General features: G+C 46.3%; 1 pseudogene; it reads right to left on the reverse strand.

The window, feature by feature from the left end:
* Positions 1–15,265: 15,265 nt before the first annotated feature.
* Positions 15,266–15,370, reverse strand: LOC134899794 (U2 spliceosomal RNA; annotated as a pseudogene).
* Between the last annotated feature and the right edge of the window lie 546 nt (positions 15,371–15,916).

Consider the following 15,916-nt stretch of genomic DNA (forward strand, 5'->3'; position numbering starts at 1 on the left):
TAACAATAGCAGGCAGTGCAATATAATGCAATATACAAATTAGGCACAGCAATACAGTATAGCAAGACAATCAAAGAAAAGGCAACAAAGAAAATACTGTACACCAAGCGCTTACTTTTACTCTGGGCCTAGCTGATAAGACACAGTTACTAGTTAGTAGTTACAGAGCAATCAGGGAAGTTTTCCATGTGCCAAACCGCTACATTTGGCCTAAAAGGGATAATTACCTAACTGCCTCACTATCAATCTAACGGTGAGATGCAATGGCGTCCGAGATCGCCGGAGGTGCGTGATGCCAGCCAATCTCAGGCGTTTTTTTTCAAGGGACAATCACTTACAAGGCGAAACCATGCCTTGTAAGAGATTGCACCTTTAAAAAAACATCTGAGAACATCTGACATCCCGCACCTCCAGCGATCTCGGACGCCATAACATCCCGCCCTTTGTGACCAATTTTTTGGGAAGAACTAGCATCTTTGGCAGGAAAAATTAGCATGTAAAAAAATAACACCTCTAAAGTAGTGATGAGCGGGTTCGGATCCTCGGAATCCGACCCGCCCGAACTTCACCTTTTTTTTACACGGGTCCGAGCGACTCGGATCCTCCCGCCTTGCTCGGTTAACCCGAGCGCGCCCGAACGTCATCATCCCGCTGTCGGATTCTCGCGAGACTCGGATTCTATATAAGGAGCCGCGCGTCGCCGCCATTTTCACACGTGCATTGAGATTGATAGGGAGAGGACGTGGCTGGCGTCCTCTCCGTTATAGTAGAACACAGAGTGACTTAGTTAGTTATAATTGTGGGGAGGATTGGGGACGGGGAGCAGCTGTTAGGGAGTACAGTGCAGGGTTTTGATTATACCACCAGTGAGTTTAATCCTTTGTTTCTCTGCCTGAAAAAAACGCTCCGACCACCATATCTGTGCTCACTCAGTGTGCTGCACTGCTGCATGATATATCTGTGCTGAGTGCACTGCTCTGCTCACACTGCCTAATTGTGGGGACTGGGGAGCAGTTATAGCAGGAGTACAGTGCACAGTTTTGCTGACAGTGACCAACAGTCCAGTATACGTTTGTCTGCCTGAAAAACACTCCTGTGTTTTTTTTTCTTTTTCTTCATACTAGTTTAGCAGTCTGCTGACAGTGTCCACCAGGTCCGTTATACAGTATATTATATATATAAGCAGCAGTACGGTAGGCCACGGCTGTACCTACCTCTGTGTCATCAGTGCACTTGTCGTCCATAAGTAATATAATACTATACTATCCATCCATCTACATTGTATACCTGTGGTGTTTTTTTTTCTTCATACTAGTTTAGCAGTCTGCTGACAGTGTCCACCAGGTCCGTTATACAGTATATTATATATATAAGCAGCAGTACGGTAGGCCACGGCTGTACCTACCTCTGTGTCGTCAGTGCACTCGTCGTCCATAAGTAATATAATACTATACTATCCATCCATCTACATTGTATACCTGTGTTGTTGTTTTTTTTCTTCATACTAGTTTAGCAGTCTGCTGACAGTGTCCACCAGGTCCGTTATACAGTATATTATATATATAAGCAGCAGTACGGTAGGCCACGGCTGTACCTACCTCTGTGTCGTCACTCGTCGTCCATAAGTAATATAATACTATACTATCCATCCATCTACATTGTATACCTGTGGTGTTTTTTTTTTCTTCATCCTAGTTTAGCAGTCTGCTGACAGTGTCCACCAGGTCCGTTATACAGTATATTATATATATAAGCAGCAGTACGGTAGGCAACGGCTGTACATACCTCTGTGTCGTCAGTGCACTCGTCGTCCATAAGTAATATAATACTATACTATCCATCCATCTACATTGTATACCTGTGGTGTTTTTTTTTTCTTCATACTAGTTTAGCAGTCTGCTGACAGTGTCCACCAGGTCCGTTATACAGTATATTATATATATAAGCAGCAGTACGGTAGGCCACGGCTGTACCTACCTCTGTGTCGTCACTCGTCGTCCATAAGTAATATAATACTATACTATCCATCCATCTACATTGTATACCTGTGGTGTTTTTTGATTTTTTCTTCATCCTAGTTTAGCAGTCTGCTGACAGTGTCCACCAGGTCCGTTATACAGTATATTATATATATAAGCAGCAGTACGGTAGGCCACGGCTGTACCTACCTCTGTGCCGTCACTCGTCGTCCATAAGTAATATAATACTATACTATCCATCCATCTACATTGTATACCTGTGGTGTTTTTTTTTTCTTCATACTAGTTTAGCAGTCTGCTGACAGTGTCCACCAGGTCCGTTATACAGTATATTATATATATAAGCAGCAGTACGGTAGGCCACGGCTGTACCTACCTCTGTGTCGTCACTCGTCGTCCATAAGTAATATAATACTATACTATCCATCCATCTACATTGTATACCTGTGGTGTTTTTTTCTTCTTCATACTAGTTTAGCAGTCTGCTGACAGTGTCCACCAGGTCCGTTATACAGTATATTATATATATAAGCAGCAGTACGGTAGGCCACGGCTGTACCTACCTCTGTGTCGTCAGTGCACTCGTCGTCCATAAGTAATATAATACTATACTATCCATCCATCTACATTGTATACCTGTGTTGTTGTTGTTTTTTTCTTCATACTAGTTTAGCAGTCTGCTGACAGTGTCCACCAGGTCCGTTATACAGTATATTATATATATAAGCAGCAGTACGGTAGGCCACGGCTGTACCTACCTCTGTGTCGTCACTCGTCGTCCATAAGTAATATAATACTATACTATCCACCCATCTACATTGTATACCTGTGGTGGCTTTTAGTTGTGCGCAAAATATGGAGAACAAAAATGTGGAGGTTAAAAAAATAGGGAAAGATCAAGATCCACTTCCACCTCGTGCTGAAGCTGCTGCCACTAGTCATGGCCGAGATGATGAAATGCCATCAACGTCGTCTGCCAAGGCCGATGCCCAATGTCATAGTACAGAGCATGTAAAATCCAAAACACAAAAGATCAGTAAAAAAATGACCCAAAAAATCAAAATTAAAAGCGTCTGAGGAGAAGCGTAAACTTGCCAATATGCCATTTACGACACGGAGTGGCAAGGAACGGCTGAGGCCCTGGCCTATGTTCATGGCTAGTGGTTCAGCTTCACATGAGGATGGAAGCACTCATCCTCTCGCTAGAAAAAAGAAAAGACTTGCGGCAAAAGCACAGCAAAGAACTGTGCGTTCTTCGAAATCACAAATCCCAAAGGAGAGTCCAATTGTGTCGGTTGCGATGCCTGACCTTCCCAACACTGGACGGGAAGAGCTTGCGCCTTCCACCATTTGCACGCCCCCTGCAAGTGTTGAAAGGAGCACCCGCAGTCCAGTTCCTGATAGTGAAATTGAAGATGTCAGTGTTGAAGTACACCAGGATGAGGATATGGGTGTTGCTGGCGCTGGGGAGGAAATTGACAAGGAGGATTCTGATGGTGAGGTGGTTTGTTTAAGTCAGGCACCCGGGGAGACACCTGTTGTCCGTGGGAGGAATATGGCCATTGACATGCCTGGTGAAAATACCAAAAAAATCAGCTCTTCAGTGTGGAAGTATTTCAACAGAAATGCGGACAACAGGTGTCAAGCCGTGTGTTGCCTTTGTCAAGCTGTAATAAGTAGGGGTAAGGACGTTAACCACCTCGAAACATCCTCCCTTATACGTCACCTGCAGCGCATTCATAATAAGTCAGTGACAAGTTCAAAAACTTTGGGCGACAGCGGAAGCAGTCCACTGACCAGTAAATCCCTTCCTCTTGTAACCAACCTCGCGCAAACCACACCACCAACTCCCTCAGTGTCAATTTCCTCCTTACCCAGGAAAGCCAATAGTCCTGCAGGCCATGTCACTGGCAAGTCTGACGAGTCCTCTCCTGCCTGGGATTCCTCCGATGCATCCTTGAGTGTAATGCCTACTGCTGCTAGCGCTGCTGTTGTTGCTGCTGGGAGTCGATCGTCATCCCAGAGGGGAAGTCGGAAGACCACTTGTACTACTTCCAGTAAGCAATTGACTGTCCAACAGTCCTTTGCGAGGAAGATGAAATATCACAGCAGTCATCCTGTTGCAAAGCAGATAACTGAGGCCTTGACAACTATGTTGGTGTTAGACGTGCGTCCGGTATCCGCCGTTAGTTCACAGGGAACTAGACAATTTCTTGAGGTAGTGTGCCCCCGTTACCAAATACCATCTAGGTTCCACTTCTCTAGGCAGGCGATACCGAGAATGTACACGGACGTCAGAAAAAGACTCACCAGTGTCCTAAAAAATGCAGCTGTACCCAATGTCCACTTAACCACGGACATGTGGACAAGTGGAGCAGGGCAGACTCAGGACTACATGACTGTGACAGCCCACTGGGTAGATGTATTGCCTCCCGCTGCAAGAACAGCAGCGGCGGCACCAGTAGCAGCATCTCGCAAACGCCAACTCGTTCCTAGGCAGGCTACGCTTTGTATCACCGCTTTCCAGAATAGGCACACAGCTGAAAACCTCTTACGGCAACTGAGGAAGATCATCGCAGAATGGCTTACCCCAATTGGACTCTCCTGGGGATTTGTGACATCGGACAACGCCAGCAATATTGTGAGTGCATTACATCTGGGCAAATTCCAGCACATCCCATGTTTTGCACAGACCCTTGAATTTGGTGGTGCAGAATTATTTAAAAAACGACAGGGGCGTGCAAGAGATGCTGTCGGTGGCCAGAAGAATTGCGGGCCACTTTCGGCGTACAGGCACCGCGTACAGAAGACTGGAGCACCACCAAAAACACCTGAACCTGCCCTGCCATCATCTGAAGCAAGAGGTGGTAACGAGGTGGAATTCAACCCTCTATATGCTTCAGAGGATGGAGGAGCAGCAAAAGGCCATTCAAGCCTATACATCTGGCCACGATATAGGCAAAGGAGGTTTAATGCACCTGTCTCAAGCGCAGTGGAGAATGATTTCAACGTTGTGCAAGGTTCTGCAACCCTTTGAACTTGCCACACGTGAAGTCAGTTCAGACACTGCCAGCCTGAGTCAGGTCATTCCCCTCATCAGGCTTTTGCAGAAGAAGCTGGAGACATTGAAGGAGGAGCTAAAACAGAGCGATTCCGCTAGGCATGTGGGACCTGTGGATGGAGCCCTTCATTCGCTTAACCAGGATTCACGTGTGGTCAATATGTTGAAATCAGAGCACTACATTTTGGCCACCGTGCTCGATCCTAGATTTAAAACCTACGTTGGATCTCTCTTTCCGGCAGACACAAGTCTGCAGAGGTTCAAAGACCTGCTGGTGAGAAAATTGTCAAGTCAAGCGGAACGCGACCCGTCAACATCTCCTCCTTCACATTCTCCCGCAACTGGGGGTGCGAGGAAAAGGCTACGAATTCCGAGCCCACCCGCTGGCGGTGATGCAGGGCAGTCTGGAGCGACTGCTGATGCTGACATCTGATCCGGACTGAAGGACCTGCCAACGATTACTGACATGTCGTCTACTGTCACTGCATATGATTCTCTCACCATTGAAAGAATGGTGGAGGATTATATGAGTGACCGCATCCAAGTAGGCACGTCAGACAGTCCGTACGTATACTGGCAGGAAAAAGAGGCAATTTGGAGGCCCTTGCAGAAACTGGCTTTATTCTACCTAAGTTGCCCTCCCTCCAGTGTGTACTCCGAAAGAGTGTTTAGTGCCGCCGCTCACCTTGTCAGCAATCGGCGTACGAGGTTACTTCCAGAAAATGTGGAGAAGATGATGTTCATTAAAATGAATTATAATCAATTCCTCCATGGAGACATTCACCAGCAGCAATTGCCTCCAGAAAGTACACGGGGATCTGAGATGGTGGATTCCAGTAGGGACGAATTAATAATCTGTGAGGAGGGGAATGTACACAGTGAAAGGGGTGATGAATCGGACGATGATGATGAGGTGGACATCTTGCCTCTGTAGAGCCAGTTTGTGCAAGGAGAGATTGCTTCTTTTTTGGTGGGGGCCCAAACCAACCAGTCATTTCAGTCACAGTCGTGTGGCAGACCCTGTCGCTGAAATGATGGGTTGGTTAAAGTGTGCATGTCCTGTTTATACAACATAAGGGTGGGTGGGAGGGCCCAAGGACAATTCCATCTTGCACCTCTTTTTTCTTTCATTTTTCTTTGCGTCATATGCTGTTTGGGGAGTATTTTTTGGAAGGGCCATCCTGCCTGACACTGCAGTGCCACTCCTAGATGGGCCAGGTGTTTGTGTCGGCCACTAGGGTCGCTTAGCTTACTCACACAGCTACCTCATTGCGCCTCTTTTTTTCTTTGCGTCATGTGCTGTTTGGGGAGTATTTTTTGGAAGGGCCATCCTGCCTGACACTGCAGTGCCACTCCTAGATGGGCCAGGTGTTTGTGTCGGCCACTTGTGTCGCTTAGCTTAGCCATCCAGCGACCTCGGTGCAAATTTTAGGACTAAAAATAATATTGTCAGGTGTGAGGTGTTCAGAATAGACTGGAAATGAGTGTAAATTATGGTTATTGAGGTTAATAATACTATGGGATCAAAATGACCCCCAAATTCAATGATTTAAGCTGTTTTTTAGGGTTTTTCTGAAAAAAACACCCAAATCCAAAACACACCGGAATCCGACAAAAAAAATTCGGTGAGGTTTTGCCAAAACGCGTTCGAACCCAAAACACGGCCGCGGAACCGAACCCAAAACCAAAACACAAAACCCGAAAAATTTCCGGTGCACATCACTACTCTAAAGTAGAGATGTGCGGGTTCGGTTTTACTCGGATTTATTCGGGGCTCGAAACGGCATCTTATTGGATCACGAATGTCACGCGTTTTGGATAGCCAATAAGCAAAACCCGAAATATCCGAGTAAATCCGAGTAAAACCGAACACGCATATCTCTACTCTAAAGGGGGGTACACATGGAGAGATCAGTGCTTAAATTCTAAGCAATCTGACTAGACTGCTTAGAACTTAAGCACGGATCTCTCCATGTGTATCCCCTACAGCGATTCCGATGCGCGGTCCTGCACGTCGCTATCGCCCATGCTAGATTGGCCTAGCAGGTCGCTCATTTCCCTGGGTGAAATGAGCGCCCCCCCTCCCCCCCCCGCCCGCCCCCCCTTGCTCAGCACATCGGCACTGTGCTGAGCGGGGGGAGAGATGTGTGCTGAGCATTCGTGCTAGACCGCTCAGCACACATCTCTGGGGAAATCTCCCCATCAGTACTGGCCTTAAGGCTATGATTCACTTGCCTAGTCAAATACAGATGGGAAGATCTCCTGTTTTGACCCAGGCCCTATGTCAGAGTGCCCTAAAGTATTTTGATGGCTTAGGCAGGCCTCTAAGGTGGAGTAAGGTGCTTCTTATCATGCAATCCGCAGCAAACACACAGAGGACAACACACAGGTAGCTCTTGTTTTTCGTTGCTTATCAGGGGTCTACACAGCTCTACTTGCCATGGCATTCTTCTGCGATGCCTTCACTCTGGGTTGCTGCATGACTCCTGCCGGTCTTTACCTGGACAGCAAGTGCCAAATGTATGCTCTTTTACTAAAGGCCTCCTTGTCACCAAGACACATTTTTGGTGGTTAGCCGTAAATTCTTAGTGGTTTTTGTTTTTCTGTCTCCAATATGTCTTTACATTGAGCCTAGCTTCACCCTGACACCCACGAAACCCTGCACCAGGGCTCTGATTGGCCCACAGCTCATTACACACTTAAGCAGGGGTGGCCATCGGTGGGTGAAACCAATGATGGTTACCTTGCAGATGGTTTAATTACATCAAAGCTGTCCAGCAATGGTACCATTGATGGTGATCATCGATGGATAACTTAGCGATGGCCATCCCTACTATGGGCCGCAGCACTGTAGTGAGTAGGCAAATGTTCAGAGTAGTATGAGGAGGGCGTGCAGTGACGTAGTATGAGGATGTTGTTGATGTGGGGAAATAGTGTTGTGATGTAGTGTTGGCAGGAGTGCAGTGATATAGTCCAGAGATGTAGTCTGGGGATGTAGTGTGGGGAGGTAGTGCAATGCTATAGTGGTGGGATGTAATGTGGGGAGGTAGCTTAGTGATCTACTTCTGGGATGTAGTGTGGGGCGGTAGCATAGTTATATAGTGTAGGGAGGTATCTTATTGATCTACTTTTGGGATATAGTGTGGGGAGATAGCATAGTGATATAGTATAGGGAGGTATCTTAGTGATATACTGGTGGGACGTAGTGTGGGGAGGTAGCATAGTGATATAGTGTAGGGAGGTAGCCTAGTCATCTACTGCTGGGATATAGGGCCTAATTCAGACCTGATCGCTGCTGTGCATTTTCGCACAGCAGCCGATCAGGTCTGAACTGCGCATGCGCCGGCGGATGCCAGACAGCCGACGGCTGTCTCACCTCTGCGATTGCCTCTGCCTGATTTTGTGGGCCGCAATAGGGGGCGCGGTCCAGGCAATGTAGGCGTGCCTGGACCATTGGGGGCCGGGGGCGTTGACTGCGTGACATCACACGAAACCGCTGCGACACACGCAGCGACGAGTAGCTCCTGCCAATGCGCAGCAGCTGCGCTGGCAGGGCGCTACTCCTACAGTACAAAAGCATCGCCGCTGTGCGATGCTTTTGTACTTGTGTGGGGTGGGGGGTCGGGCCTGACATGTGGGACGGACTAGCCCTGTGCTGGGCATCCCCCCGCATGCCTGTGTGACTGATCGTAGATGAACTAAATTTAGCACATCTACGATCAGGTCTGATTTAGGCCCACAGTGTGGGGAGGAAGCATAGTTATATAGTGTAGGTATGTATCTTAGGAATCTACTGTTGGGATGTAGTGTGGGGAGGTAGCATAGTGATATAGTGTAGGGAGGTATCTTAGTGATATACTGGTGGGATGTAGTGTGGGGAGGTAGCATAGTGATATAGTGTAGGGAGGTATCTTAGTGATATACTGGTGGGATGTAGTGTGGGGAGGTAGCATAGTGATATAGGGGGTCATTCCGAGTTGTTCGCTCGTTAGTTTTTTTTCGCAACGGAGCGATTAGTCACAAACTGCGCATGCGCAATGTTCGCAGTGCGCCTGCGCCAAGTAAATTAGCACAAAAGTTTGGTATTTTACTCACGGCATTACGAGGTTTTTTCTTCGTTTTTGTGATCGTAGTGTGATTGACAGGAAGTGGGTGTTTCTGAGCGGAAACTGGCCGTTTTCTGGGAGTGTGCGAAAAAACGCTGGCGTTTCTGGGAAAAACGCGGGAGTGGCTGGAGAAACGGGGGAGTGTCTGGGCGAACGCTGGGTGTGTTTGTGACGTCAAACCAGGAACGAAACTGACTGAACTGATCGCAGTGTAGGAGTAAGTCTGGAGCTACTCAGAAACTGCTTAGAATTTTCTATTCGCAATTCTGCTAATCTTTCGTTCGCAATTCTGCTATGCTAAGATACACTCCCAGTAGGCGGCGGCTTAGCGTGTGCAATGCTGCTAAAAGCAGCTAGCGAGCGAACAACTCGGAATGAGGGCCATAATGTAGGGAGGTACTGTAGTTTAGGTATCTACTCCTGGGATGTAGTGTGGGTAGGTAGCGTAGTGATAGCGTAGGGAGGTAGGTTAAGTATCTACTGCCAAAATGTAATGTGGGAAGGTAGCATAGTGATAGAGTGTAGGGAGGTAGCTTAGTGATCTACTGCTGGGATGTAGCAGGGGAGGTAACGTAGTGATATAGGGTAGGGAGGTAGCTTAGTGATCTGCTGGGATGGAGTGTGGGGAGGTAGTTTAGTGATCTAATGCTGGGATGTAGCAGGTGAGGTAGCGTAGTGATATAGGGTAGGGAGGTAGCTTAGTGATCTACTGCTGGGATGGAGTGTAGTGAGGTAGCTTAGTGATCTACTGCTGGGATGTAGCAGGGGAGGTAGCGTAGTGATATAGGGTAGGGAGGTAGCTCATTGATCTACTGCTGGGATGTAGTGTGGGGAGGTAGCAAAGTAATATAGTGTATTGAGATAGCATAGTTATATGGTGTAAGGAGGTAGCTAAGTGATCTTCTGCTGGGATGTAGGGTAGGGAGAGTAGCATAGAGATATAGGAGTCATTCCGAGTTGTTCGCTAGCTGCTTTCGGTCGCAGTGCGGCGATTAGGTGAAAAAGCGGCATTCCTGCGCATGCGTATGGTGTGCAGTGCGCACGCGCGACATACTTTCACACAAAACTATGCAGTTTCACACAAGGGCTAGCGACACTTTTCAGTCGCACTGCTGATCGGTGAGTGATTGACAGGAAAGGGGCGTTTCTGGGTGGCAACTGACCGTTTTCCGGGAGTGTGCTGAAAAACGCAGGCGTGTCAGGTAAAAAAGCAGGCGTGCCTGGGGAAACGGGAGAGTGGCTGGCCGAACGCAGGGCGTGTTTGTGACATCAAAACAGGAACTAAACAGTCTGAAGTGATCGCTAACTAGGAGTAAGTCTCGAGCTACTCTGAAACTGCACAATCTTTTTTTGTAGCAGTTCTGCGAACCTTTCGTTCGCACTTCTGCTAAGCTAAAATACACTCCCAGAGGGCGGCGGCCTAGCGTTTGCACTGCTGCTAAAAGCAGCTAGCGAGCGATCAACTCGGAATGAGGGACATAGTGTAGGAAGGTAGTTTAGTGATCTGCTGGGATGTAGTGTGGGGAGGTAGCGTAATGATATAGTGAGTGGATGTAGCATAGTGATGCAGTGTGGGGAAGAGGAACAGTGATCTGATTCAGGGATGCAGTGTGGGTAGGTGGTAAAATGATATAGGGCCTGAGTCAGAGGGATACTCTGTGGTGGCATTGGACTCAAGCAGTCGTTTTTAGTCTACGAATGCATCATTCTAACCACCAGGATCTTGTCCAGCAGGATATTAACAACATCCCCCACAGAGCTGCGAATTAAAAACAAAAAAGGATTTCTTCTGTAATAACACGGTATGTGCACAGCTGCACATCATGTATGTTGGAACCTTGTGACTAATTAAATCTGACACTTACCTGTAATTGATTTAGGTGGTAAATTGTTAAAGTGTTCTGTGAACATAGAAACATGCTGTATATACAGTACCAGGTTGAGTATCCCTTATCCAAAATGCTCGGGACCAGAATTATTTTGGATATCGGATTTTTACGTATTTTGGAATAATTGCATACCATAATGAGATATCATGGTGATGGGACCTACAGCTAAGCACAGAATGCATTTATGTTACATATACACCTTATACACACAGCCTGAAGGTCATTTTAGCCAATATTTTCAATAACTTTGTGCATTAAACAAAGTGTGTGTACATTCACACAATTCATTTATGTTTCATATACACTTTACACACACAGCCTGATGGTCATTTAATACAATATTTTTTATAACTTTGTGTATTAAACAAAGTTTGTGTACATTGAGCCATCAGAAAACAAAGGTTCCACTATCTCACTCTCGCTCAAAAAATTCTGTATTTCGGAATATTCCGTATTTCGGAATGTTTGGATATGGGATACTCAACCTGTATGTTGTTTTGCAAATCCTACTTGCCAGCTATTGGGTCTTCGTCTCCAGAAGATACTGGTGGGGAGGTTCAAGTAGCAATTACAGGGGCTATGATGACGTAGTTATACAGGCTATAATGAGGCAGCAATGGTTGACCATGAATTTTGTCATCAAGCCATCAGTTTACTGCATCAGGAAGCTTGTGGAATCCGAGAGGGTACCCTGTTTTCCCATGAGATGTCCCGAAATTAGTGAGTCTTCCAGGCATTACAGGAGATCTATGAGGTGGAACTCTGGCTATACCACTTACACATGTAAATTAAATCTTTCTTTTTGTAATTTTTAAGGTCTACTAACTTTTTAAATGAGCAACACGCTGTGCTTTGGTTTCTGTTCGGCTGCTCTCCATATTTTAATGTTCCAGCTTATCTGTAAACCTGAGTTATTACTTGGCTAACAATGCCCCATTTTAAGATTAAAGGAGGAATGGAGTGTCAATGCATCCAGATGTGAGGGAATGAACGTCTCCATTTGGCAGTGAAGGGTCCCTTCTCCCTTATCAGGGGCCAATGTTTATGATACCTTCATTTTTGGCAGAAAAACCTGCTGTAAACATTTACGCTACACATTCCTTCAACTGCTGCAAATATTTCGCTTTCCAGGTACACGAGAATTATATAAACAATTGCTGCCTGCATCTCATTGATAATAACTATCAAGAGTAGCAATTAGATTTTATGTTATAATAACTATTCATATTTCACATTGTTCAACATCTTATTTATATATCCTATTAATTAAACTGAAGATGTGCACTCATTGCAAATATTTTATTTGACCGCAGAACCACTAATTTATGTAAATTTATTTATCTATTAAGATCCACTGATGAATATTGTAATATTTTATGTACAGTAATAATATATTTTATATTTTATTTATTGTGAGACAAAAAAAAAATGCAGCAATTCACCTTGTAATTGCAACTTCCAGACCACTTTCTTTTTCTAATACATTGAACAATGAGCTGAATATACAGTCAAAATGTTCAATTATGTTTATAAAAGAGATTTTTTTGGATTGAAAAAGCAGTCTTTATTGACATAAGAAGCAAAAAACATACATAAACATTACACACATACAGTAAGTACCGTGTCGCAGCACAGCCTAAACACAATACAAATGCAGACGGTATAGTGCAGCTGAAGAACTACGGCACAGGCCAGCCTACACTATAGTTCTCAAACTGCACTATGCATTTAAACTGTACAATAATACAACAGTTAATAAGGCTATGGGTGTGGAGGGTAGGAGGGTGAGGGAATCACAAGCCCGAAGCTTTATTGAAAGACAGACACATATAAGGGGAGGGTCAATAAATAGAAAGACATCAATAAAACAACAGACATTGTGAATGGGGGAAAGGGGCCACGGTCCCTAGTCTTATTATGCAGTTCAAACAAGGGGAGAGGGGCAGAAGAAGGGGGGTTTAGTCCTCTTCTTGCTCAGGGCTGTCCATGACAGAATAGTCTCTTAGCAGGCTGTGCGCCAGCCTGCAACAGTCCTGGATGGACATCCTCTCCCTCCTCAATATGAGGCAGTTCCTGGCGAGCCACAAAGCATCCTTAACACAGTTCATAAGGTGCCAGGCTTCCTGGATTGCCACTTAAGTGTGATTGCCAGGGAATAGTCCATAGAGTACCGAGTGGTACATGAGACAGTTCCTTGGCACACAGTCTTTCAGTTCGTTTTCCAGGGCATCCAACAACAACTGTGCACAGGTACAGTCCCAAAACAAGTGCATAGATGTTTCCTCATGTATGATGCACCTGGGGCAATGTCTGTACCTGCACAGGTTCCGGGAGTGCATGAATGACCTGAGGGGCAAACCCCCTTGTTGGCCATCCACGACAGGTCTTTGTGTCTGTTTGTGAGCCTTTTGGATACCACATTCTCCCAGACCTGTTTGGCAATTGCTGAAGGGAGCCCCGGATTCAGCTCCATAACGTCTTTGGCTCTGATGAGCTTGTAGATGGTCTTTGGTTTCCACAAGTCAGGTTTAACTCCCTCCAGTTGGTGCTCCCTCACAAACTTGGACACATCCAGGTAAAACCAGGGGGTGTTCCAGTTGTAAGGGATGGAGCTGTCCCATTTGTCCCAGCTGAGGACCCTCCTAAGGGGCAGGATGAAGAAACGAGACGTGGAGTTTCCTGCACAGTCTTTAAAGTTCTCACACAAAGTCCTGCGGATGCAGTTACACACAAAGAAGGCTCGCAGCATGGTGGGGATATCAGGTATTCCCTTTCCACCTTTGAAGGGCTCCATTTACATAACTGATCTCTTAACTCTGTCCATCTTGGAGCCCCAGATGAAGTGAAACACTGCCCTTGTGATGGCCCTGCAGACTGCGACCAGTGGTGGCCAGGCTTGCGCGGTGTACTGCAGAACGGGAAGGATGTCGTTGCACAGCACAAGTGATTTCCCCTTGATGGTAAGTTCTCTGAGGCTCCACAATCCAATTTTCTGTCGTACAGTCGCCAGTCTCTCATCCCAGCATTTCAGGGCTGCACCCTCACCGCCGAAGCAGACTCCCACAATCTTAATGAAGTCAGGCTTGATGGCAAAAGGAAATGGTGCAGAGGATGACAGGTGCCACTTTCCGAAGAGCATAGCCTCTGACTTCCCACAGTTGACTTTAGCCCCTGAAGCTCGGCCGAAGTTCTCGCAAGTCTGGGCGAGTGCTGTTACCGAACGCTGGTCTGCGCAGAAGACGTCGTCCTAAACAATAAAAGAGATTTTTTTTTTTTTTTTTTTTTTTACTTGAAGCCCGAGGTGCGGTGCTTCATCACCCAGTGTCTGTGACCAAACGTGCTGGGGGCATAGGTACTTGGACCCTCTCCCAAAGGAGAAGGGCCCCGTTACTCCTCTAACCCTCAGAGCCAAAAGGCCCTGAGGGAAAAAAAGGACTGTGGGTCCCCCTTTGCCAAAGCGCAGGGGAACCCTCGGGTGTCCCCAGGGTTAGCCGAAGCGTCCCCCTGGGGACCGATTTCTGCGTCTGGTCCTCCCCCCGTGGAGAGGACCTCAGCAACTTTAGAGGAGAGGGCGGCCCATAAGGGTCTCACCTTAACCCCAAACGAAAAACGTGAACGTGACACACTACACACTACAAAAAACGAATATAAGTGCTATAGTTTGTGCAGGTGCGGGTGCAAGTGCAAAAACTCAAATGTGGGCATAAATAAATAAATAAGCCCCAGCCAAAAGGCCGGGGGGGGGGTAAAAAATTATCCTTGCCCTAGCCAAAAGGCCAGGGCAAAGGATGTGGTGCGCCAGAAGTTGGGGGAAGTGACTGTGCAAGTGCTCTCAAAGTGCATAGGCTTAAGGACCAGTGCAAATTAAGGCACCCTTGGGGTTTTCACCCCAAGGGCACATGTCACCTCAGGCTTCTAAGCCGCTCCTGGCCTCTCAGCCAGACCAAGCTTCATACCTGCTCTATGCCAAGGTCAACCCCCAGTACGAGAGCAGATACTGGGCCAGGCTGTTCCCGATCCAACGTAAGGTACTGTTAGATCTTACGAAGTAGGGGTACGCCCAGCTTTTCTCCGCTCTCGACCAGGGGCCTGCCACACCCCGGCACGGTACTCCACAGGATGTTTCTCCATTCCACATCTAGGAACCTCTCACGCTCCTAGTGTAAGAACAGGTACTCCACCCCATGTTTCTCTACCGTAGATACTTCACCAGGCCGTTCCCTATACAACATGGGGTTTGCTACTCCCCATGAAGTAGGGATAACCGGCCCGGTTTTTCTCCACTGATAAGAACAGATACTACACTTGATCTTAGCCAAAAGGCCGAGAAGCGATTAAACAATAAAAGAGATATTGTACTTCAGTGTAAATTATAGGCCCAATCGTGGTTCTTTGGTTCATTCATGTACAGTCAGATTTAATGCATTTTTCATGCCCTATTTAATATATAGAGAATATGTTAAAAAAAATGTTATAAAGAGTAAAAATCAGACACAATGAGAACATTTATGAATCCTGGTCTATTCCAAATTATTTATTATTGGAACTTTTTAAAACAGTGCCAAACTATAACCTGTCCTAACTACTTAGCACTAACCTGATCATTTATGGTGAGATCTCCTGGAGTACTGCAACAGCAGGCAATTTCCCCAGGTAAACGTCTATGACAGGTGGGTGGGGACATGAATGATTATGCAAATTATGTATTCAAGCTACACCCACAACACAGTAAACACTGATAATGAATAATGAAATTAATGTCATTATACACCCTACTATTCCCACTTGATTACAACCCTCTTCTTTTAATACCTAGCTTCCACATTTCCCTGAAGTGAGGTACAAAAAGTGGGCAGGTATGATATAGTGTCACACTGCATA

The sequence above is a fragment of the Pseudophryne corroboree genome, chromosome 3, assembly GCF_028390025.1.
Source record: "Pseudophryne corroboree isolate aPseCor3 chromosome 3, aPseCor3.hap2, whole genome shotgun sequence".
Classification (NCBI taxonomy): Eukaryota; Metazoa; Chordata; class Amphibia; order Anura; family Myobatrachidae; genus Pseudophryne; species Pseudophryne corroboree.